Source organism: Marmota marmota, unplaced genomic scaffold (assembly GCF_001458135.2).
Source record: "Marmota marmota marmota unplaced genomic scaffold, marMar, whole genome shotgun sequence".
In the NCBI taxonomy this organism is placed as follows: Eukaryota; Metazoa; Chordata; class Mammalia; order Rodentia; family Sciuridae; genus Marmota; species Marmota marmota.
In genome coordinates this window covers 1,998,803-2,024,332 of record NW_026000075.1, presented here as the reverse complement: position 1 = coordinate 2,024,332, position 25,530 = coordinate 1,998,803, and the positions used below count along the sequence as shown (strand labels likewise).

Genomic DNA, 25,530 nt, shown 5'->3' with positions numbered 1-25,530 from the left:
TGTCTGTTGTGCTCTGCTGCCTTTCCCATCCTCCCCCCTCTCCCCTCCCCNCCATCCTCCACCATCCCCACTCCCCCCCTCTCCCCTCCCCTCCCCTCCTCTCTCTCTACCCCCTCCACTGTATAACCCTGAGGGTCTCCTTCCATTTCCATGCAATTTCCCTTCTCTCTCCCTTTCCCTCCCACCTCTCATCCCTGTCAAATGTTAATCTTCTTCTCCTGCTCTTCATCCCTACTCTGATCTTAGTTACTCTCCTTATATCAAAGAAGACATTTGGCATTTGTTTTTTAGGGATTGGCTAGCTTCACTTAGCATAATCTGCTCTAATGCCATCCATTTCCCTGCAAATTCTATGATTTTGTCATTTTTTAATGCAGAGTAATGAGAGTTTCCCTTTTTTGAGTTTTCACAGCATTTGTTATGTTTTTCTCTTTTAGTTCACAGTCATTCTTATAGGAGTGAGATGATATTTCATTGTGGTTTTGATTTGGATTTTCCTGATGATTACTAATGTTGAGCATTTTTTTTTCATGCGCATGTTAGCCATTTGTATATTCTATTTTGAAAAATATCTATTTGGGTCATTTGTCCATTTTTAAAATCAGATTGTTTTTTATTATTGTTTTGTGAGATTTTGTTTTTGTTTTGTTTTGCTTTTCTTGTTGAGTTGTTTGAGTTAATCTCTTGTTAAATTAACAGTTTGCAAATGCTTTCTCACATTCCATAGCTCATCTCTTCACTCTGTTGATTGTTTCCTTTGCTGTACAGAAGCATTTTAATTTGATATAATTTGGTGCTTTGTCAATTTTTGCTTTTTGTTTCCTGTGCTTTTGGGCAAAAATGTCTTGGCCTGAACCAATGTCCTGAAATACAATAGGATGCATTTTGACATATTTTACACAAATGGTGCACAACCTCTCATTCCTCTGGCTGTACATGGTGCAGATTCACTCCAATAGTGTAATCATACATGTGTATGGGGTAATAACGTCTGTCTCATTCTACTGTCCTTCCCATCCTCACCACCCCACTCCTCCCCTCACTCCTCTCTACACAAACCAAAGTTCCTTAATTCTTTCCTACCTTCCCACTCCCTACCCCACTAGGGATATTCCACTTATCAGAGAAAACATTTGACTTTCGGTTTTTTGAGATGGTTTATTTCACTTAGCATGATATTCTCTAGTTCCATCCATTTACTTTCAAATGCCATAATTTCATTCCTCTTTAAAGCTGAGTAATATTCCACTGTGTATGTATACCACATTTTCTTTATCCATTCATCTGTTGAAGGGCATCTAGGTTGGTTTCATGGTTTCACTATTGTAAATTGTGCTGCTATAAACATTGATGTGGCTGTGTCACTATAGTGTGCTGATTTTAAGTCCTTTGGGTATAAACTGAAGAGTGGGATAGCTGGATCAAAAGGTGGATTTATTCCAGGTTTTCTGAGGAATCTCTATACGGCTTTCCTAAGTGGTTACACCAATTTGCAGTCCCACCAGCAATGTATGACTGTACTTTTCCCCCCACATCCTCACCAACACTTATTATTGCTTGTATTCTTGATGATTGCCATTTGGATTGAAATGAGATGAAATCTTAGTGTAGTTTTGATTTGCATTTCTCTAATTGCTAAAGATGATGAACAATTTTTGTGTTTGTTCATTGTATTTCTTCTGTGAAGTGTCTGTTCAATACCTTGGTCCATATATTAATTAGGTTATTTTGGGGTGTTTTTTGAGTTCTTTTTATATCCTAGAGATAAGTGCTTTATCTGAAGTATGTGTGGTAAAGATTTTTTTACCATTCTGTAGGCTCTCTCATCACATTATTGATTAACATTTAACTTTTTGAGCAATTTCATTTTTTTTATACAATGAGAGATGGTAGTCTAGTTTCTTTCTTCTGCATATAGTTGTACAGTTTTTCCAGCATCATCTTTGAAGAAACTTTCTATTTTCCAATGAATGTTCTTGGTGTCTTCATTGAAAACCAGTTGATTGTAAATACATGGATTAATTTCTGAGTTCTCTATCCTGTTTCATTTATGTATGTGTCCATTTTTATCCCAGAACTATGATGTTTTGGTTACTATAGTTTTGTAGTGTAGTTTGAGATTATTATTAAAATGCCTTTTTTTTTTGGAGGGGGCCTCAGCTTTTTTTTTTTTGCTTTGGGTATTTGAGGTCTTTAGTGATTCAGACATATTTTAGGAGTGATCTGTTGCTTCTATGAAGAATATCATTGTTATTTTGATAGAAATAGCTTTGAACTTGTAGATCCACTTGGGTGGTATGGACATTTTAATTCTTCTACTCTGTGAGGGATGTCATTTCATTGTGTATGTGTGTGTGTGTGTGTGTGTGTGTGTGTGTTTTCTATTTCTTACATCAGTGTTAGGTAATTTTTGTTGTAAAAGTCATTCACTTACCTGGTTAAATTTATTCCTAAGTATTTTTTGTAGCTATTATAAATGGAATTGTCTTTTTTATTTCTTCCTCGGTAATTTTTTATTAGTGTATTAAAAAAGCTACTTGTTTCTGTATGTTGATTTTGTTGCCTGCAACCTTAATGAATATTTTTATTGTTTGAAACAGTTTTTTTGTTTGCTATTTTTAGATTTCTCTACATATAAAATCACATCATCTGCAAACAGGACTCCTTGGACCTCCCCCTTTCCTATTTGGATGAGTTTTTTGTCTTTCTCTTGCTTTATTGCTTTGTTTAAAGCTTCCATACTACATTAAATAAGAGTGGTGAAAGTATACATCTGTCTTTTTCTTGATAGAGAAAACAACTCAGATTTTCCAAATTCAGTGCAATGTTGGCTGTAGGTTTGGTTGTATAGACTTTATTGTGTTGAGGCACTTCTCTTCTATATCTATTTTATGAAGTTTTTAATTTTATCATAAAGGGATTATGAATGCTACCAATTGCTTTTTCTGAATTTATCATTGGAATGATCTTATGATTTTTATACTTCACTTGTTGATGTGATATATTACATTTATTTATTTGTGTATGTTGAGCTACCCTTGTATCTCTGAATAAATCCCACTTTATCATGGTGTATAATTTTTTTTAAGTGTTATTTGATTCAACTTGCTAGTATTTCATTAAAAACTTTTACATCTATGTTCATCAGGAATAGCTGTCTGTAGTTTTCTTTTTACATTGTGTCCTTTTCTTGTTTGGTATCAGGGTAAGTTTAGCCTTATAGAATGAATTTGGGAAAGGTAGCTCCCTTTTAATTCTATGAAACAATTTAAGAAGAATTAGAATTAATACCTCTTTAAAAGTTTGATAAAATTCAACAGGAAGATATCTAGTCCCGGACTTTTCTTTTGGGATGACTTTTTATTACTAATTAAATCTCATTACTTGCCATTAGTCTTTTTTAATGTATTGATGGTTCAATATTGGTAGGTGATATGTATCCAGAGTTTATCCATTTCTTCTAGGTTTTGTAATTTATTGGTATATAGTAATTCATAATAGTCCCTAGTGGTCTCTTGCATCCCTGTGACATACCATTTTTAATGTCTCTTCTGATTTGATTTATTTGGGTCTTGTCCCTTTTCTCTTGGATAATCTAGCTATAGTTTTTGTAGTTGTTGTTGTTCTTTTTAGTTATACATGATAGTAGAATCTATTCTGAGATATCTATACAAGCATGAAATGTATCTTATTCTATTAGGATCCCAGTCTTGTGGATGTAAACTATGGTGAAATTCACTGTGGTGTTTTCATATATATACATATGAAAGTTATATCAGATTAATTTTACTGTCTTTCCTATTCCAACCCCACCTCCCTTTCATTCCTTACCCTTTGTCTCATCCAGTGAACTTTTATTCTTCCCCACCCCCTCACTTATTGTGGGTTAGCATCCACATATCAAAGAGAACATTTGATATTAGCTTCGTCAATATTGTCTATCTTTTCAAAAACAAAGTTCATTTCATTGATTGTTTTGTATTAATTTTTTAGTCTCTATCTTGTTTTTCTGCTCTGATTTTTGTTTTGTCTTTCTGTCTAAAAATTTTAGGGTTTGGTTTGTCCTTGAATTTCTAGTTCCTTGAATCACATCATTAGATTTTTATTTGAAATCTATTTTAAAAATATTGATTCTTAATGCTTTAAAATTCCCTCTTGAACTGCTTTCATTTATATTATAGAATTTGACATATTGTTTCCACACTCATTTGTTTTAGTCAACTTTTTAATTTCCTTTTAATTTCTTCATTGCCCTATTTATTGTTCAATTTCTATGTATTTGTGCAATTCCTGAAGTTTTTCTTGTTTTAAATGTCCAGTTTTATTCTATTGTGGTCAAAGAAGATACATGTTTTCCTTTCAGTTTTTTTATTTTATTTGTTGAATCTTGATTTGTAACCTAACATATGGTCTAGTCTAGAAAATACTCCATGTGCTGATGAGAATGTGTATCTGCAACTGCTAGATGAAAAATTCTCTAAATCACTGATAAGTTCATTTCATCTAAAATATAACTCAACTATAATATTTGTCGATATTTTTTTTGTCCAGATGATCTTGTCACTGATGATATGGGAGCATTGAAGTTCTCATTCATTATTGTATTACATTCCATCTCTCCTTTTACATCTAATAATGTTTGTTTAATATAATTGGATGTTCCAAATCAGAACTAGACTGAGATTCCATCTCACTCCAGTCAGAATGGCAATCATCAAGAATACAAACAACATGAGCTGGGGTTGTGGCTCAGCACTCACCTAGCACATGTGGGTTCGATCCTCAGCCCCACAAATAAATAATCAAAATGAGAGTAATGTTGGCAAGGATGTGAGGGAAAAGGTACACTCATGCATTGCTGGTCAGACTGAAAATTGGTGGTTGCACCACTATGGAAAGCAGTATAGAGATTCCTTGGAATGGAACCACCGTTTGACCCAGCTATCTCACTCTCTGGTTTATACCCAAAGGACTTAAAATCAGCATACTACAGTGACACAGCCACATCAATGTTTATAGCAGCTCAATTTGCAATAGCTGAAATATGGAATCAACCTAGGTGCCTTTTAATAGATAAATGAATAAAAAATGTGGTATACATATACAATGAAATATTACTCAGCCTTAAAGAAGAATGAAATTATAGCATTTGCTGGTAAATGGATGGAACTGGAGAATACCATGCTTAGTGAAATAAGTCAATCCCAAAGAACCTAAGCTGAATGTTTTCTTTGATATGCAGATGCTGCCTCACAAAAGTGGGGGAGGGGAAGAATAGAGGTACTTTGGACTGGACAGAGGGGAGTGAATGGAGGGAAAGGGATAGAAATGACAGTAGAATGAATCTAACATTATTACCCTATGTGCATCTATGATTACATAACCTGTGTAATACTACATTGTGTAGAACCAGAAGAAAGAGAAATTATATTCCATTTATGTATCGTGTCAAAATGCATTCTACTGTCATGTATTACTAATTAGAACAAATTTAAAAATTAAAAAAAAAATAACTGAGACTCACAACTCAGTGCAGTGGCCCATCATACCTGTAATTCCAGTGACTCAGGAGGCTAAAGCAAGAGAATTGCAAGAAAAAATTAATAACAATTGGGTGCTCCAGTGTTGCATGCATATATATTTACAATCATGATGTCCTGTTGTTGAAATGATCCCTTTTTCATTTTATAGTAATGTTCTTTGTCTCTTTTGCAATTTTTGACTTGGAGTTGATTTTATCCAAGTGTAGTTATTCCTTCTCTCCTTTGGTTTTCATTTGCATGGTATATCTTTTTTTCTACGCCTTTTCTTTCAGTCTATGTGTGTCTTACAGGTCAAGTAAATGTATTATAGGCAGCTCATCATTGAGTCTTGTGGGGTTTTTTTTAAATCTCTTCAGCAAGTCTGTATCTTTTAATTGAGGAATTTAATCTGTTTACATTATAGTTTATTATTTATAAGTAAAGACACATTCCTACCATTTTATTAACTTTTTTCCTAGTTGTTTCACATGTTCTTAGTTCTTCCATGATTTTTGTTGATCTTTGTAGTTTTTTTTTTTTGGGGGGGGGGCGGTTGTATCAATGAGGTTTGATTCATTCTCTCTCTCTCACCTCACACACACACACACACACACACACCTTCAAGCTAATGACTTTTGTATGTTCACATGCTTTCATGGTGGTAATTATTATTCTTTCACTTCTAGTGCCCAATATCCTGAATCATTTCTTATAAACACAGTGTGGTAGTGATAAATTCCTTCATTTTTGCTTGTTTTAAAAGGACTTTATTTCATCTTCATTTTTTAAGGCTAGTTTTGCTGCCATGCTATTCTTGATTGGCATTTCTATTTTCTTTTAGGACTTGGAATATCTCAGCTTATTTTCTCCTGGCCTATAAAGTTCCTGCTGAGGAGTCCACCTCTTGCTTGGGGATTCCCTTATTTGTGATTTGAAACTTTTCTCTTGCTATTTTTATAATTATCTCTTTGTCTTGTACGTTTGACAGTTTGAAATATGCCTCAGAGTGGAACTTATTTTGATAGAATCTATGAGGGGTCCTTTGAGATTCCTGGAACTGATGTTCGTATTTTTTCCAAAATTTGGAAAGTTTTCAACAATTTTTCATAGTTGTTAAATAAGTTTCTGTGCCCTTCTCTTCTTTTTCTGAATTACATATAAAGTGAAAGTTTGCTCACTTTATAATTTCCTATTGGTCTTGTCAGTTTTCTCAATTCTTTTCAAATTTTCTTTCTTTTTATTTTTTGTTTTTGTCTGAGTATATTATTTCAAAAGACTTGTCTTGAAGCTCAGAAGTTCTTTCTTCCATTCTACTGATATAGTTCTCAGCTATATTTTACTTTTGTTTGTTGAGTTCTTAGGATCTAAGATTTCTGTTTGATTCCTTTTTATCATCTCTGTTCCTTTGCTTAAATTGTATTTTATAACATGAATTGTCTTACTTATTTTGTTGAATTGTCTGTCTGCATTCCCTTATATATCATTAAGATTTTTAAAAAATATATATTTTTTAATTCTTTGCAGGCAGTTTACTAACTTCTTTTTCTTTGGGATCTAATACTTGAGAGTTATTGTATCCCTTTGGAGGCATCAAGTTACCTGTTTTTGTTTTTGTTTTTGGTACCAGGGATTGAACACAGGGGCACTCAACCACTGAGCCACATCCCAGCCCTACTTTATATTTTATTTAGAGACAATGTCTCACTGAGTTGCTTAGCACCTTACTTTTGCTGAGGCTGGCTTTGAACTTGCAATCCTCCTGCCTCAGCCTCCTGAACTGCTGGGATTACAGGTGTGCACCACTGCACCTAGCTTGTTACCTTTGCTTCATGTGTGTCCCTACATAGATATTTGTGTCTCAAACTGACCAATTGCTTCTACTAATTTCATAGGGTGGCATTCATAGTAAAAGACTTTTTCCTGGTGATGTGTTCTAGCATGACAGTTAGATAAGCTGCGTTGGCTTTGTTTCTAGGTAGACACTTTGGCGTAAAAGCTGTGCAGCCTCTTCAGCTGTTATCCATGTTGATAATGTCCATGTCTCAGTAAGTAGGATGCTAGAATTGTGGGATTACACCACCAGCTGGGATGCAGCTTTTTAAGTGGAGCAGGATTGCTGGTGGCTTGGAGTGCAGTGTGCACAGCTGTGGGGGTGACGCACCTGTCCACTTTCCATGTGTCAGTGGGGGCAGGGACACTGGCAGACCTGTACAGGCGAGGTGTGGCTGGTATAGCAGCAGAGGCATGGTAACTTATCAATTTTCAAGGGTCACATGGGAGTGGGGCCACTGTGGTGCAGCATGCCTGTAGCAGGGTAGGGTACCCATCAGTGACTAAAGACTGTGTGAGGGCCATGTTGCACCAATAGGCCCAGATAAGTTGTCTATCAGTGTCGAAAGGATTCACAGTTGAATTTGCAGGTCCTCTAGGGACTGACTTGCTCAGATGGGCCACTTAACTGTATCTCATGGTCAAGGTTGGTGGACAGAGTAGCCTACCTGCTTTTGGGGGCCTCAGTGGGCTATTCTGGGAATAGGCTGCCCAGATGCTTCTTGGAACTTGGGACAGAGTTCCCTTGCTGCTTTCTGGGGGCCCTCAGAGGGCTGAGTCACTCAAAATAGGTTGCTCAGTGCTTGCTAGAATCATGGGTGAGGCTGCCAAGCTGCTTCTTGAGTTTTGATGTGCCAAGCCACTCAAAGATGGCGGCCCAGCTGCTTCAGAGGTGCTGAGGATGGGTGGGCAGGGCTTCCAGGCTGGTTTACAGGGCTGAATAAATGAACAGCCATACTTGTTTTTAATATAAAATCTGCTTTTTGATGTTATACATATATTACTAAAATTTTTTCAATTAACTTTTGACTAGGGGAATTTTCTTCTTTTCTTTTTTTGCTTTTTAAAAATATGTTTACGAGTATATTATACTTAAATATTAATTTTGACATGATCATATATGTATGGAATATAATTTGCTCCACTTCAGTCCCTAGTACTTCCTCTTTCCCTCCCTTCCTCCCTCCTCCTGTTCCCCTTCCTCTACTGATCTTCTTTCTATTTATTTATAGGTTTCTGTTTTTTTAATCAGTGCTTTATGGATAGACATAAAGATGAAATTCACAATATTTGCTTTTTTAAGAACAGCTATGTGGAGGTTTATTCAATTGTGTATTACTCTTCATCTCTGAACCGTTTCCTGGAGACCAAGAGAATAAAAGTTCCAGGAGTTTTGTGATGGATGAATCTCCTAAAGTTGCAGAGAAGCTAGAGATGTAGTTCAGTGGTAGAGCACCTGCCCAGCCCACTGTGTGAAGAATTTTTCTTAAAGTCTAGAAAGTCATATGCAATTTTCAGAAGCTAAACCACATATTATTTAGTTTAACATTTACTAGAAGCTTTGATATTAGAACATTTAAATGAAGAGTTGTATTATTCAATCTTGAATTGTAGAGCCGTATAGGGTTAATAATCAACTCCTAGATTAAACTCATATTTTAAAAGAGGAATAAGAGAAGTGACTCAAATCATTTGAAAAACAGGAATAAGAATTAAGAATTCATAAATTATATCCTCTCTTTAGAGGATATAATTTTTCCTATTTATACATAATATTATGTTCACTACTGCCTCTGCAGACTGTTGAATCAAACCTTTGCCTGTGCCAGTGACCTATGAATAATATTAGAAGTTGTATCATAAAAAATAAAACATAAAACAAAGTTAGATGACCAACAAAGCCAAAAGTTCATCATTTAAAAAGATTAATATACAGATATGCCTGTGGAAAGATTGGTCAAGAAGACACAAAACTGGAATTGCAGATAAAGTATTAGAATGAAAATATGATATAGCCATAGATTAAGCAAGAATTGTCTTATTAGAAAATATCATACAGGACTTTATTCCATTACATTTAAAAACTTAATTAAATCAGAAAAATTAAATTATCAAAATGAACTGAAAAGGACTGATGAACTAAATAGCTCTATGACCACATGAACTTTGAATCAACACTAAAGAATATTTTAACCCTGAGACTAAAAGAAACAGACCTTGGTTGTTGGTTAAGTACTATTTAATAAACTTATAAGAAACAGTTAATTTCAATTTCACAAGTTTCCATAGAATATAAAAATAGGACAAGCTCCTCAATATATTATGAAACTGACACAGATTTGATATTAAAAAACAAGTTTGAGGGGAAGAGCAGTATAAAGAACATATTAGCAAACTATTCCACATGCATATAAGAAGATAAAAACTGCCATCAAGTTAGATATACCCAGGATTGTAAAGATAATATGAAAGAGAAAAATGGAAGGAAAAAACCCTCTAATAACCACCATGTTCAATGGTGGGATGTTGAAAGCATTCACTTTAGAATCAGAAATGATCAGATACTCACTGTTAGCACTTCTATTAAACTACTAGCATTTAAATTAGAAAAATATATAAATAAAAAAGAAATGAGAATTGGACAGCAAAAACCAAAATTATTCTTATGTATGAGTAATGTTATCCTTTAAAAATGAATCTAAAGGTAAATTTTTTTAATTAATAGGAAAATTTGGCAAGGTTGCTGGATATATAATCAGCATACAAAAATTCAGAAATATTTATTGCATTTTTTTAAAAATCAGAAATTAAAATTTTTAATTATACTTTTAGTACAACTACACAAATATGAAGTATACAATAAAAGACGTGTGGTCAGTGGATTGTCAAGTTGGTTCCCAAAGATACATACACAAATTCCAGGTGAATTAAAGACTTTATAATGAAAAGAAAACATTAAAATTCTCACTTGATATTACCTTTTTGATTTTTATGTAGCCAAGGATTATTTATGCAAAATAAAAAAGCACCAACAACAAATAAAAATATTAATGAACTTTTCTATATTAAAATGTAAAAACATATTCATCAAAGACACCATTTCATAATTGAAAAGTCAAGCCATGACGAAAATATATTAGAAACACACATAAGCAACCAAGGACTAGCATTCAAAATGATAAATATTTTTAAATGATTCCTAAATATCAATGAAAAACTTACACATAATTCAATAGAAAAAAATCCCCTAAAGAGATATATAGATATTTCACAGAGGAGGACATATAAATAACCAATGTACACATGCAGTAGTGAGTGAAAAAATACAAATATAATTCTCAATGAGTTATCCACTTTATTGGTAATTATATTAAAGTCTGATGATACTAAGTACTTTCAAGGGTGTGGAACAATGAGAACTCAAATATTCCTGACAAAAGTACAGGTTGATATCATTACTGTGTAAAGCAAATCAAGCATTAATTAATATATTTGAGATGAATGAATCTTATGACTCTTAATATTTCATTCTTTGCATATATTCTAAAAAATATGTAAATGTGTACATTGGAAGAAATCTACAAGAGTTTTTAGAAGCATGGTGTGATTAGCAGACAATACAAAACAAAACACTAGAAATGAGTACAGTGCATAAAAAAATTTTGGTGAATTTATGTAATGGAATACTATATAACAGCAATAAGTGAACCCTGTAAGAATTAACACGGATGAAATTCAGAAATAAAATCTTGTAGTCTAAAAATGTTAATCATAAAAATCACATATTTTATTATTTTCTTTATATGAAGTTCAATGTTCAGGAATTGTATTAGATAATATTATTCATTCAAAATACTCACTACTCTTCCACCTCTGCTGTGAATCATACTTCCTATAACACTATTGTCCATGTCAGTCGTCTAACTGACTTTTACCCATTGAATATTAGCGGGTGTGATACATACCACTCCCGAAAAGAAGCTGTAAGAATTATCATGTGATTCTGCTATAATTGTCCTACATCTTCCATAAACATGGCATGTCCCAAATGAGGCCTTCCCTCTTAATTCTGGATTCTGGAAGGAAATTTAGGGAATAAAAGGTCAACTAGTCCACAACCAGTATAAAACTATGTAATGTAGGCAAGAAATATTTCCTTGTTTTGCTAAACAATTGATATTTAGAGATTATTACTTTAAAGTCAGTGCTACCAGTAGCAAGAAAACTCTTATTAGAGGCTGGACAGATAGCAATTCATCATGCAGAGGAAACGTTTAGTGAAGGAGTAGATGCAGTATCATGCAAAGCAAAGGGTAAACTGGATAACCTATGAACTTAGGCAGAGAGATTGGAAAACACATGTACCCATCAGGAGTTGGTTGATATTGGCTCCATTTGTCATGGTAGTGGAGAAAAGAGATGATCTCACAAAAGAACTGGCCAATCTATAAGAAAATATAAAAATGAAGGAAGTTGGAAAGTTGGGATTTTAGATGGTTGGAAGATGCAACTGATTCTCACATCCAAAAGTAAACCTGAAAATATCTTCATGTGGCAAAAGTTGATTAAAATTTAAATTGGGAAAGGTGGAGATCAAATCAAAGATATTGAGTGCCTTTTGTTGAATTGATTATGGTAACAACTGGCAAATCTTTTTAGGTGGCAAAATGTCAGGAAAGGGTCTAATTATGTAGCTCCCCAACAGAAATCTAATAAACTCAAAATATTTTCTTAAATGGAGAAGGAAGAGGCATGGCTTAAAAAGAATTGTGTACATGACTATTGGCATAAAAACTGAGGAAATTGTTGAGAGTTATACTGCCAAAGGAGCCGTCAGACTATATGAAAAGAAAATAGCCTATTACAAGAGCAGGAAACAAGAATCTTAGCTCTCATATGGAAACATCCTATGTGCCCATTATCAGTTGAGTAGATTAAAAAATATGGTATATTTTCACAGTGAAGTACCATTTAGGCATAAATAAAAATGAAATCCTGTACTTTACAGCAAAATGGATGGAACTGGAGGACATTATGCTAAGTGAAATAATCCAGACACGAAAGGCAAGTACCACATATTCTCAGTCATATGTGGAAGCTAGAGAAAGTCAACTAAAAATAGAATAGTGCTTAATAGAGATTGAAAAGGGTGTGGGAAGGGGTTGGAAAAGGGGGGTTGGATTTGATCAGCCCATGTCATGTGCATGTACAGAAATAATACATTAACCCCATTAATATTTATAATTAATATGTGTTAATAAAAATAGAAGAATGAATAAAAAAAGGAAAATCTCAGCTCTCAAGGGACAATGTTCTCCATTGCCCTTTTCAGATGTGACCCAAGAAGGATAATGTAAAAGGAAGAACCGCCCACAGAGTAGTCAAGAGTTACCTGTAACCATGGAATGGGAGCCAGACAGTGAGAATAGAAGGTGCCCAGTGGAGAGTCCGCTAGGATGCACAGTAGAGGACTCTCACCACATTTGCAGAATGGGATTTCAGTTGGTGGGCAGATTTTAATCTAAGCTCATTGGTCTCCTAGTCAGAGAAGCTGCATCTGGTCCTGATGTTAAGGCTGTCACAAAATCCTGGACCTGGAATCCAGTGCTATAATGGGATCTGTGTTTTCCTTGAGGGCAGAGGAATATACTATTATGTGGAAGAGTGGGGAATGAATACTTGTGCTCAAGGGAGCAAACCGTGGGCAATTTTATTACTGTTCTCCACTAGTCGCTGTTATTTCTTATAAAAGGATTATACATGTGCCTTATTTACACCCCCGGTGATAGGTCTTCTCCACTGATAACACATTTGACCAATGAAACGTTAACAGACTTGATGTTTGAACTTCCCAGCAGTCTCCAGAACCCACACATTGTTTTGCCACAGCTTGGTCTGCAGTGAGACTGAGATAGGGGCTGCTTCTCTAGATTGAGTCCTGAAGTAAAGATAAAAGCAAAGCAAAGGCAAAACCCCCAGAGACAGCTGGGGTTGTGGCTCAGTGGTAGAGTGCTTGCCTCACACATGGGGCACTGGGTTCGATCCTCAGCACCACATAAGTAAAGAAAATAATCATTAAAAAAACAAAACAAAACAAAACAGAGACTCAGCCAAACCACACCTAGGACGTGGTTAAAAAAAAAATCAACATTTGTTGACATAAGTTGCTATTATACCATGACTTAATCAAAATCAAATTGATATGGGAATATTCAACAATGTGAAAATTAAAAGAAAAATGAGGTAATTTTAAACAAAAATTTACCACAGTGGTTTCCTTTAGTAAACACTTAGGTTACTATATTTTAGGAGGATAGACTTAGGTTATTACACCTTAGGTGTATTACATATAGCATGTGTGCACATATGCCTATGAATCCATACATTCACATATTCCAAATGAAAGTGTCCTGCATGTATGTAGATACAGTCATTGTTTCTGTCAAACATTTCATAACTATACAATGGGGAAAGTGTACTAAACCTATTCAGTAAAACACCAAGTACATAGTACTACCCATTATGCTTCTTCCAGAAACCTTGCTAAAATGTCAACAGAGGAACTAAAACAACATAAAGACAGAAAAAAATGGAAGAAAAGAAATAAGAAATTGTTGATTTAATAAACCAGATAAAGCTGAAACCCACTACCAAAAGTTTAGGAAGCACAGACTTTAGGTGATTTAAATCAAATTACTCCAGAAAAGCTTAGAAATTGTAGACACGATGTCTCTCCAAAGATGAGTGTTCAATTAATGCTGAAAAAGGAGACTTAAAATCCCAGAATTCGCATCTGTCCTCCCACCCCCAGTCCTGTCCTTGGCCTCAAGCAGCTGAGTTACTTTTCCTTCTCCACCCTGCAGAAGACTGCACATTTAACTCTAAAGACGGTGAACTCCAGGACATCAGGCAAAGCTGATCACAGGGATATCATTCTTAAAAAACAGGGAGATCAAATAAAAATCCACAGCGAAAAATGCTCCTCCAGTTTTTGCTGTATTCAATGCCAGAATTACTCTGAAAGAAAAAGCAGCTAATGCCACAAAGGGATGAAAGAGATCATTCTTCTAGGGCCGTCACAACTCCTAAAACGTGAATATGTGGGGAATCTTCAATTCAGTCATTCAAGGAAAAAAAAAAAAAGCAGCATTTCTTGAGTGGCTAGTATGTGGCAAGAACTGTCCTGTCCAGAGGAGATGAAGGGAAATTCCCCTTGCTTTGTGAAAAGGTGAGTGTCATAGGGGATGGGGACACATTCAACAAATACACAAGTGATTGACGATTATATAAGTAGTCCATTGGCAACCAACCATTCTGGTAAATAAATATACTGGATGAAACAAAATATTTAACATCTGCTAGAGCAAGAATACCAATTAATCATAATGGACCCCAAATGGGAATGACTTGCCATTCCAGTGTCTCTCAGCTAAATAGCATCACTGACTATGATAATAACCTCCCGCTCAAGGTTTGGTTATTTAAGTTTAATGATTAACAATTTGAATAATTGTTAAAATAAAAAAAAAGACTTAGGAGGCACCTTTGTCCAAGAGGCCATACCTGTGCTATTAAAAATATTTGGATTGTACTGCCATTTTTGAGGTCAAATGATAGATATATCATGCTATTTAAATCCAATTCATTCAATGGATTTTCCACACTTGTAGGGTGGGTGCAGATGGATAAGGAACAGCAGAAATAATCATCAAACCCTGGATTATTAGATGACTGAACAATGCCACAATGCTCATTGTGTTTTTAATATGATGTTAAAATGATTATTTTAGGGGTTAGGGATGAGAGTCAGCAGTCAGCAAAATGTAGAACTGCAGCTTTTTGAGATGATAAAATTAAGGCCTGGAGCTAATATAGAAGTCCCCCCCCCTCTCTCCTTAACTGCAAGATCTGGGGTCTTAGACTTGGATTATGGAAGTAAGAAAGGATCGGGGCCTTATAGAGGGGTTTAAAGAAATCACCTACAGAGTGGAGGTTAAAAAAAGAGTCCTCTGTGTATTTTGAATTCTTCGAGAGTATCTATCTTGTACAAAGCAGCCTTTTTTCTTTCCCCTCTCTGCTCTTGCTGCCTCCCTCACGCTCTTTCTCACTCCTATTCCCCCTTCCAAACTTCAAGGTGACCTCCTCCGCGTGGTGGGTAAGTGATGTATGGGAGGGACCACCCGGCTGGGCCTACCACACTGCAAGTGCCACCCGGGTCCGGTAGGGTTCAGGAAGGCCCCCCCATTTAGAATGCTTTGTATTTTTGTTACAATTGTTCTCCCAGCACTGGATGAAAAACATGGCATGAACAATAGAGCTGTGTGAGATTTAAAATATCTGAATACATAATAATTTCACCCAGCTTTCAGGGGAAAAAAAAACCCTAAAAAAAGTAAATAACAAAAACCACTCCTGAGAATGTGTGAACCTAAATTTTTGGTCACTTTGGAAGGCATTTTCTTCTTTTTCTGGTTTTTCATTATCTAGGCCACTTGGCAATAAAACAGCATTTAATTATACATAACCGTGAAAACTCTGGTGAGAGAATATGGGTTGTGATCTAGTCAGAACTAGTCTGAGGCCAGAAATTGTTCATTCTCAATGCTGTCATTCTTATCTACTCTTCCCTATTTATTTGGTACCTTTATTTCCCTCTGCAGTTTTTCTTTCTCAACTTTTTTTTTTTTGTCTTGTAGATAGTCTTCATTTTCTGTCCCCCGCCATTATTTCCTCTTTAAAAGTCTCACTCTCACTAAGGTACAAGCAGTTTCTTTGCAAGGAAAAAAAAAAAAAAAAACAGGAAAAAAAAAAGGACAGAAAACTATTTGTTCTGGAAATAATTACCAAAATTGGAGGATTTTTTTTACAATAATGTAAATTGTGGTTATATTAATAAGATCACATTTTATAGTGCAAGAGACTCTTAGAGAAAGTGTGATAAAACATGTTCCATTTAAACCTCCAGCCTCTCCTGGAAATGCACTGTGGGCCTCATTTGAATAAAATTTAACCTGCGAATCTGTTGCTCTGTACAGATTTTGAGAAAGTACTCTGTTCCTCCTGTCAGTGGCAGGCAGCTTCTCTTTAATTTTTTTCCCCAATAATATTGCAGTACTCCAGTACTCATTTTAAAGATAGATGGATTTTTTTTCCTCTCATAAAGAAGAACATCGTGGGGGAAAAAACGCTGGATGTGATTTCAAAAAATGTCAAAATATGTCAAACGCAGATACCACTCAAGGGTTTCATTAACTGAAGCTTTGGTGATAAGTGTCATCTTGTCAAAGACCCACCCATCTCTTCCAATACATTACCAAATGTACTAATTTCCTTGCCGAGCTTGATGTTTATTGTATAGCTGAAATTGAAAATGGTCGGTAATGGAGTGAGCTTCAATCCAAGACCAATTCTGAATCTAAATTACTTGCTTCTTTCAATAGCATCGACAGAGGAGAGCTTTATGCACCTTGTACCTAATCAACCCTTACTGTGACCCTAAATTCAGCAGTCTTCAGAGATTAATAATAAAATCCTCAGTTCAAACAATTATTTGCCCTGAACAAGTTGCCCATTTCTTATGCTGAGAATGAAAGAATGTGACATTATTTTTTAAAAGCTCTGCATGTTGTGGGCCACCATTTATTTTTGATCTCTGACCCCCCGATGCAGCCTGATTGCAAATCCCACATGCATTCTTGAATAGTTTTTGAGGGGGGTGAGTTGTGAGGAGATTTCTTTGTTAGCATTTTAACATGCCTGCTCTCATTCCATATGCCCTCACAGTTGTTTTTATCAAGTAAATGAGGTACATTCTATCGATATATGTTTCTAAGTTTTTAGGGTATAGCTCTATTGATCATGGGAAAGCATGATCTAACTGTGGCCTTGTACAAAACTATTCAGAGACACTAGAAAATAAAAACAAATTTACTGGAAAAGTCAATTCTATCTCTACTTTCTCAAATTAATAAATCAAATGCAGAGAATGTCTTATTGAAACTCAAACCATAAATGATCTTTTAATGAAATGTTATCCTCACTCTATTCCATTTGGCAATGTCGTTGAAAGCCATTGATTGAAATTATTGGAGAAACATCAGATTCTTTTACTCATATTTAAAGTGCAAAATCCATGTAATATCACCAGAGGTTTTTAAAAATCTGACATCTTCAACTTCCTTATGAGCACTTATTTATCACGTGGCTATGACAGAAAAGCTCAATCTCTGCTCTTCATAGTATCAGGAGTCAGGGGAAATCCCTTAAATAAAGCAGTGAAGAAAATATTTGGACACCCTAAATAACTCCTTTGATGCACCAGCAAAGGTTGGTCCTATGTCCAGGAGCCTGCTGGGGGAGGGCAGAGACCCTGGTGGCTTGCTGTCCTAGAAACTCTGCCTGACATTGTCAACATTTCCTCCGGCTGTCTGCTTTTGGAGGGAAACTCTCCCTAAGGACTGCCCTGGTTGACAGAATGAGAGTCTCCAGAAGATTCTTCTGCCTTTTGAATGCATTTGTTATGCCCAACAGCAATAATGGCCATCTAAGTATTGATTATATAATATGTCTGCTGAGGTGGCAAGTGCGTTATTGTTGTAAGAGGCTGAGAGGATGAGAAACTAGGTTATCTATGAACTCTCTCAGCCATTGAGCATTTCTTCCAGCAAAGGTCAATATACAAAGCTATCTTTAGACCTTGTTTGACTTTATTCTGTGATTCCAATTGATGGCTAATACAATGAGATGGCTAGCATGTTCCAAGTCCTTTGAAAACAGCCTCATGTTTACCATGGAATGGGCATAATTAGTTCATCATCCCAAGGGGAAAATAGTCTTGTGGAGGGAGCTACGTGAGGAAGACTAGGATTTGCCCAGGATGTTGCCCTATTAGAGAACCCAGATGCTAATTAGCAACAGGAATTGGTTAAGTAGACACTGAAAGGCAGTTAGGACATAATCTAATACTTTTTTCTTTCATCCAAAAAAAAAAATACAATAGATGGTGTATAGTAAGTCTGCTGTGTATAGTAACAGCAATAAGGGCACTGAGCTTTTATTATAAACTGAATTACATCCCCTGTGTGGGGACACTAGACAGCCTATCGTGTATTAAGAATTCAGCTGAGATCACAAGCTTCCTCACCTGAACCTTCTATGATGTGATGAGAATGACTTTTGGTTACTGTACATCAAAGAGGGTCTGGCAGGCTAAACAGTGATTGATCCATTCTCCTCTTTCAAGTCCTCTCTTCAAAAATAGCTTTAAAGCAATCATCTAATAAGTGTCAGAATAGAAGAGAGAAAATGTTAGTACAAGCTCTAGGCATATGTCTACACTAGCTAAATTTTCTGCGAGGTGTTCAATGACTGAACAAGGTTTTCAGAGTAAATGCTATCATCTCCTAAGAGGCAAGAAATACCAAGTGGGCTGCCATTGACATGGAAACGAGCGGAAATTTAAAGTGATTCAAGGCAAAATACTCTGATTTGCTCAGCAAGCAGAGAATTCTGTTAGGAAAATTTGGGAATGACTTTATCCATACCAAACTCTGGTATAGGAATTAGCTTCTTGCTTATGTACATAGAATAAGTTGTATTTTCATAATATTCATTCATAAAAAATGCGTTTATTAACTTTCCTTACAAGATGAAAGCTGAGTTAAGGAGACCCACCGTGTTTGCATGGGATCATTAGAGCTCTTCACAAATATTCTGATTTTTTTTTCTCTTCCCTGCTTTCATTGAAGTCAGGTCTGATCATATGACTTGCTTTGGATAATGAAATGTGAGAAAGGTGACCTGTGTCACTTCCAGGTGGAAGTGTTAAGAGATAGTAGATAATTTGCCACATCCCTACTTCCCTGTCTTGTTGACTGTGGAGGCATATGCCAGGATGGACCCTCCTTTGACATGAGTCTCTGTGCCATCTTTGGGAGTAGGTCTCCCTGCTGACCTGCACTGTACAAGAGGCAGGAGGGAGAATGATCCTGCATTGTGTGAGGTCATTGGTGTTGTGTTGCTGTTTGGTACCACGCCATAACTTCCATTCTCCCAGGGCAACAAGCATTTGCAGAATATAAAATCTGTACCCAGCAGAGTATACAGATGCTGAGTGTGGTCTGATATGTTACCCGTTGTTAACTCTGGGCTAAGTCCTGAGAATAAAATGACTAATAAACCTGTTTTAATATTACTAATCAAAATTAGTTGATCTAATATTAATAATATTTTAATGCTTTTTGAATGAATGATATTGTTTCAGAGAAGAATTTATTGGAGAAAGAAAGAGACTCATTTCAAAAATTCCTGAGGTTTCTTATATTGGCCCAAACCCTACAACCTAGCCATTCCCTGGCTACACTGAGCACCTCCCAGCAGTGTGTTCTCACCTGAGGCTGTGTCCTCCACTTCAGTAGCCCCATCTCATTCTTCAAAAACCACTCCAGACATCTTCCCTTCCATGAAGTTTTTCTTTCTCTGCCTCTCCGCAGCACCAGGTCACACACCTCTACTTAGCATTTATTTCAGTCTGCTTTATATTATGATTATTGTTTTCATGATATGACTTCCTGTTGCAAGGCTGACACCCCTCACATAAAGGCTAAACATTCAACCTGAGTAAAGGCATCGTTTTATTCTACTTTAAATATTCTCAAATCTGACTCCCCCTTCCCATAGCTTCAGACACAGGCTAATTGATAATTGAGCAGATTTGAGGGATGTGTTTGGGTATGATCATGGATTTCTTAAAACTTATTAGTGCCCTGGTTTAGGATATTGAAGTAACAAAGAAACCCTTTCAGTTTTAAGAAGCGGGGGAGGGGGTTGTGAAGCTAGTACTTTTGGCTACTCTTGAGGGAATTTGTTCTTTCTTGGCTAAGGACCAAAGCCTGCCTCCTGAACACCCATCACACTTAGCTAATTTCCATTCTCCCCAGGGATCAAGACAGAAAAACAAAAGAGAAAGGAAGTAGGCATTTCAGAAAAGTAACCCACCCACAAAGAGCCAGTTGAAAGGGAGAAATGAGGAGGGGAGGACAGAGCTGGTGTTTAAAAAAAAAAATCACTAAACAAATGCAGAATTTAAATTACATTTCATTATCCTTCTTCTCTGCATCAAACCATAAACTCTCCTGACTTGGTATCTCTCCCCAGAACAAATCCTCATGCTCAAAGCTTGCTGTCCCTGAGCAGTGATCAGAAACCCTGAGTGCTGGTGCCAAAGGTGGTGAGCCACCCTGCTCAGTCTGCTCTTTCCTTCCCAGATTCCCTTGCTCACTCCTGGCCGACATCCATGATCCCCAATGTCTCCCACTGAAAGTGCAACCCCGTGAGTAATAAACAGGAGAGAGAAACATGTGGTTTTCCCTACTGGTTTGTTGGGGGGCATGTAAGATAGAGACTTTCATTCTCTATCTTACAGAAGACTAACTTTGGTTTTAGATAAATGATGGCAGCCTAACTCTATGGCTATTGCTGTTCCTAATGAATATTTCTCAAATTTATTTCCTTCTCTTATGATCTTTCAGCTAGGAGACTGTATTTATGTCCTAATTTTCTCAGGTCTAATATCATTCAGGCCTTTCTAAAGATAGAAATCACAGTGGGGCATGTTCACACAAACACAAACTCTTTATATATCTCCCAAACTATGAAAATCCTTGCAGTCATTCTTAAGGAATTATAACAAAAAACAGGCATCTGTGTCTATTCAGTGCCCATCATTCCCCTGATTATACCTATGAGAGATTGTTTTTCCAACAATTCCCAATGAATCACACTTTCCATATCCCTGTGCAATCCCTTCTCACCTAGAGCCTGGGCTTGGTCATGTGATTTGCTTGGCCTCTAGGATGCAAGCACATCTAACACAAGCAGAGGCATGACACATCCTTACACATAGAGGCTCACCCCCTTGAAACTCTAGTGCAGCTTCATCCAGTCTCTTGAGAATGAATAACCTCTTGGAAAGAGAAGCCTAGCCATTTGGGATGTCCCTCTGAGCCTAGCCCCAGACCTCTTTCCAGATTAATGCAGCATGAACATACCCAACGAAAGCAAGCAGAAAAAACTATCTAGTTACCCCACACTGTAGTGAGACATGGTGTTATTTTCAGCCATTGTGACTAAGAATAGTTTGTTACCCAGCAATAGGTAACTTACATAGTACCTTTTATCTCCAAAATAATGAGCAACTGTACTTGTATGAAAATATTCTTTTTTATCATACTGCACAGTCCTTTGTAAATACTGCCTACTGTGCTTGTAATGCCCTCCCACTTTGTCTATTACTCTTTTGTATTCCAGGGTATGCAGCAGAGGCTGGCAGATACTAAGTGTTCAATAAAAGTTGAATGAATACATTTAAAAAGTCAAAACATGCCACAAAACCTCCAAAGGTATACACTATATCCACCATTGCTCTTACTGGAATTGTAGATAGAAAATGCATGCAAGTCACTGCTTTTATGGGGAAAACTACTGGCTTATATGCAACTACACAATCAAAGCTACCCAAAAAAATGTCTCAGCTTAAAAATATATCGAGGCTTTCATAAAAATTAAACATATTCTTTCACTTACTAAATTAGCAACTTAAAAATCATGATATCCAGAGGTAGCAAAGGTGCCTAAAGAGTAACACTCATAGGTTGCTGGTGCCAGGAAAAAGCAGGATGAAATTCTGGGAGACAAATTTTGCTGTATGCATTAAGAGCCATAAAAAAATAAATTTGGGGTTGAGGGTATAACTCAGTGATAGAGCATGAACTTAGCATGCATGAAGCTCTCAGTTTAATCTCCAACACCCACACCCCAAATACAAAATACAGTCTTTCATTGATGTGGTAAAATTCTGTTTCTGGCAGACTAACCCATAAAAATAATCTAAAATATAGGAAAATAAGTACAAGAACATTGAATTAGGCATTATTTGTTTTGTAAAAGTAGAAAAAGGTTAAATTTCCTAACCTTTTAAACTAGGCTTAATCAGTTTCAGTGCACCCATTCATGAGGCCACTTAATAGTTATAAGGACCATCATGGAAAACACAGAAGAGCCAAAGGTCAAAAATAAGTATACATAATTGTATGCATCCAATAATTGCAACAATATAAAAACATAAAAGTAATTACAAAGAATTGTAGGTCATTTCTCTCTTTTACTCCCAGATTTTACATAATTTTGTATTATTTTTGTAACTTAAAATATTAGGAGACAAAATTGTACATGTAATACTGAAAATTACAGTATTATAGAAACAATTTTGATGCTCACTTTCAAGGTAATTCTCCACCTAAGACTGACCCCTTGTAGTGACTGCTGTTCCATTTCAGAACCCAGGAATCATGGTGCTCCACCATCTGGTCTGTGCCATTTCTTTAATCAATATTTATGAATTTACTTTGCAGGGGTTTTATGCATCATTGTACCTTACAAAGTTGTGTTTAAGAAAGTGATTTTTTTCCACATTACTGATATTCATGCATGAACCTTTTACATAGGGCACTAGCTACTTATATGGAGAACAATTCCTCATGATGGAAGTACAGCTCTATTTCAGGAAGGATTCAACATATTCCATTTAAAGAACTGCAGCCTAGAGAGAGATTTCATCCAAGTCCAAAAAGTACATGCCCCAAAAAATTACTGTAGCAAGACTTATGATAAGATCCCCAGGACTTCAACTCTTCCTGCAGGTTGGAAGACTTCCAAAATCTTAAGCCTGCAGGACTTTCACAAGGTGCACTCATACTTCCAAATATATTTCTACTGACATGATTTGCTTTCATCACAAACTCAATATGCCTAAAATGGACCCAAACATACTTTTCTCCTGATTTCTATGTTCCTGAAATTAGTATGATCATTTGCTATAGTCACTTGAACTCTAACAATCGGAAAACTAACAATTCTCTCTTTTTCTCCCACATCTATACAGCCAGGAAGACCTACTTTTCTTGATAATGATTCCCAAATCAAAAATCCTTCCCTTTGCTATCCTAGGCCTTCATGCTCACCACTATTTCAAAAGTCTCCTAACAGGTCTGTCTTTTCCTTGCTGTCCAAGCTCATTGTTCTATGAATATGTCTAGAGGGCAGATTTGGTCATGCATCCCCCCATGACATGAAAAATATTCTGTATATTTTTCTTTCCCAACAGGATGAAGTCAACTGTAGCATTCAATGCCCTCCATAATTTGGAGGCAACTTACTTTTCTAGCTTTGTTCTCTGAGTTTGCCATATTACACAACTCCAGCTATTGATATTATAAAATATATCTCCAGAAGGATCCAACTCTACATCACAGTGTGCATGTGCTCCCTGGAGTTGTGCAACATGGGGCTCCATGACCCTATTGTCCCCCATTGCAGCCAGCAAAGCCTTCTCAGCTTCTGAATCTTGGAACTATCTTTGCCTAAAAAGCCTTGTCCACTTATTAATACCCAGCATAAACCCCTCCTCTAGATAGCCATTCCTGGTTTCCCCAACCCTTTCCAATTCCCTGGTAGCACTCTAATTACATTTCTTATGTTCATGTATTGAGATATATCAGAATCAGATTGAAGTTTATTTACTTTTCCCTTCAAAATGAAATGCTGATCAAGTTAATAAACATACCTATCACTACACATAGTTTTCTTGTTGTTGCTGTGGTGGTTTGGTGATGATGGTGAGAACTCTTATGATCAACTCTCTTAGTAAATTTTAAGTATAAGATACAGTATTGTTAATTTAGTCATCATGTGGTACATTACCTCTCTAGAATTTATTTATCCTGCAAAAGTGAGCCTTTGTATCCTTGGACCAGCATGCCCCCTTTCTCCTAGTTCCAAGTCCCTGGTACCAGTGTTCTCTTCTCTGCTTCTATAAATTTGGCTTTTTAAAAATTCCACATACAAGTGTTATCAGCAGTATTTGTCTTTCTGTGTCCTACATATTTCAGTTAGCCTAATGTCATCTAGGTTCATTCATGTTGAATCAGATAATAAGATTTTTTTTCCTTTTTTTAATTTTTTTTTTAGTTACAGTTGGACAAAATACCTTTATTTAATTTATTTATTTTTATGTGGTGCTGAGGATCAAACCCAGTGCCTCACACGTGTTAGGCGAGGGCTCTGCCACTGAGCCACAACCCCAGCCCCAGGATTTTCTTTTTCTTTAAGGTCAAATGCGTATATATATATATATATATAGCCATATTTTCTTTATCCAGTCATTCATTGAGGGGCCTTTAGGATGCTTGAATATCTTGAGAATGGAGATAATGCTTCAATGAACATGGGCATACAGATGTCTTTTTGATATGATGATTTCATTTCCATTTCCAACTCAGTAATGGAATTGCTGGATCACAAGATAGTTCTATTTTTACTTTTTTGAGGAACTTTCATACTGTTTTCCATAATGGTTGTACAAATGTATGCACATTTCCGCCAATAGTGTGCAAGTGTTCAGTTTTTCCTATAATCCACATCCTAGACAACATTTGCTGTATTTTGTGTTTTTTATAGTAGTCATTTTAACACTTGTTGGCAATATCTCAGTGCAGTTTTAAATTTCCTCATGATTAGTGATGTTGAGTATCTTTTGATATATGTTAGTCATTTATATATCTTTTTTTTTTTTTGAGAAATGTTTATTTAGGTCCTTTGCCCATTTTTTTCAAGTTGAGCTGTTGTTCAGCTATTGATTTTTGGAGTACCTTACTAAAGGCTAATATAAAATATACATGATTTGAAACTATTCTATTTCATGGGTGGTCTTTTCCTTCCATTGATTGACTGCTGTGCAGAAGCTTTTTGATTTGATGTAGTACATGTCTATTTTTACATGTACTATTTGTGCTTTTGGTTTCATATCCAAAATATCATTTCCCAAAAGCAATGTCTAGAAACTTTTTTCCTGGTACATTGTTGGTGGGACTACAGGCCAGTACAACCACTCTGGAAAGCAGTGTGGAAATTCCTCAAAAAACTAGGGATAGAAATTTTGTATGATCCTGCTATCCCATCCCTTGATATTATCCCAAAAGATCTAAAATTGGCATACTACAACAAAATACAGCCACATAAATGTTTATAGCAGCACAATTTACAATAGCTAAATTATGGAATCAACTCAGATACTCATCATTGGATGAATGGACTAAGAAATTGTGATACATGTACATATATA

The 25,530-nt window shown here is 36.0% G+C and overlaps 1 long non-coding RNA gene across 1 annotated transcript; it reads right to left on the bottom strand.

The window, feature by feature from the left end:
* Positions 1-9,385: 9,385 nt before the first annotated feature.
* LOC125620076 lies at positions 9,386-13,011 on the bottom strand. The gene is made up of 3 exons (XR_007351661.1): positions 12,745-13,011; positions 11,718-11,797; positions 9,386-11,428 (listed from the first exon to the last, which is right to left on the bottom strand). It is a non-coding gene; the product is annotated as an uncharacterized LOC125620076 (long non-coding RNA).
* Between the last annotated feature and the right edge of the window lie 12,519 nt (positions 13,012-25,530).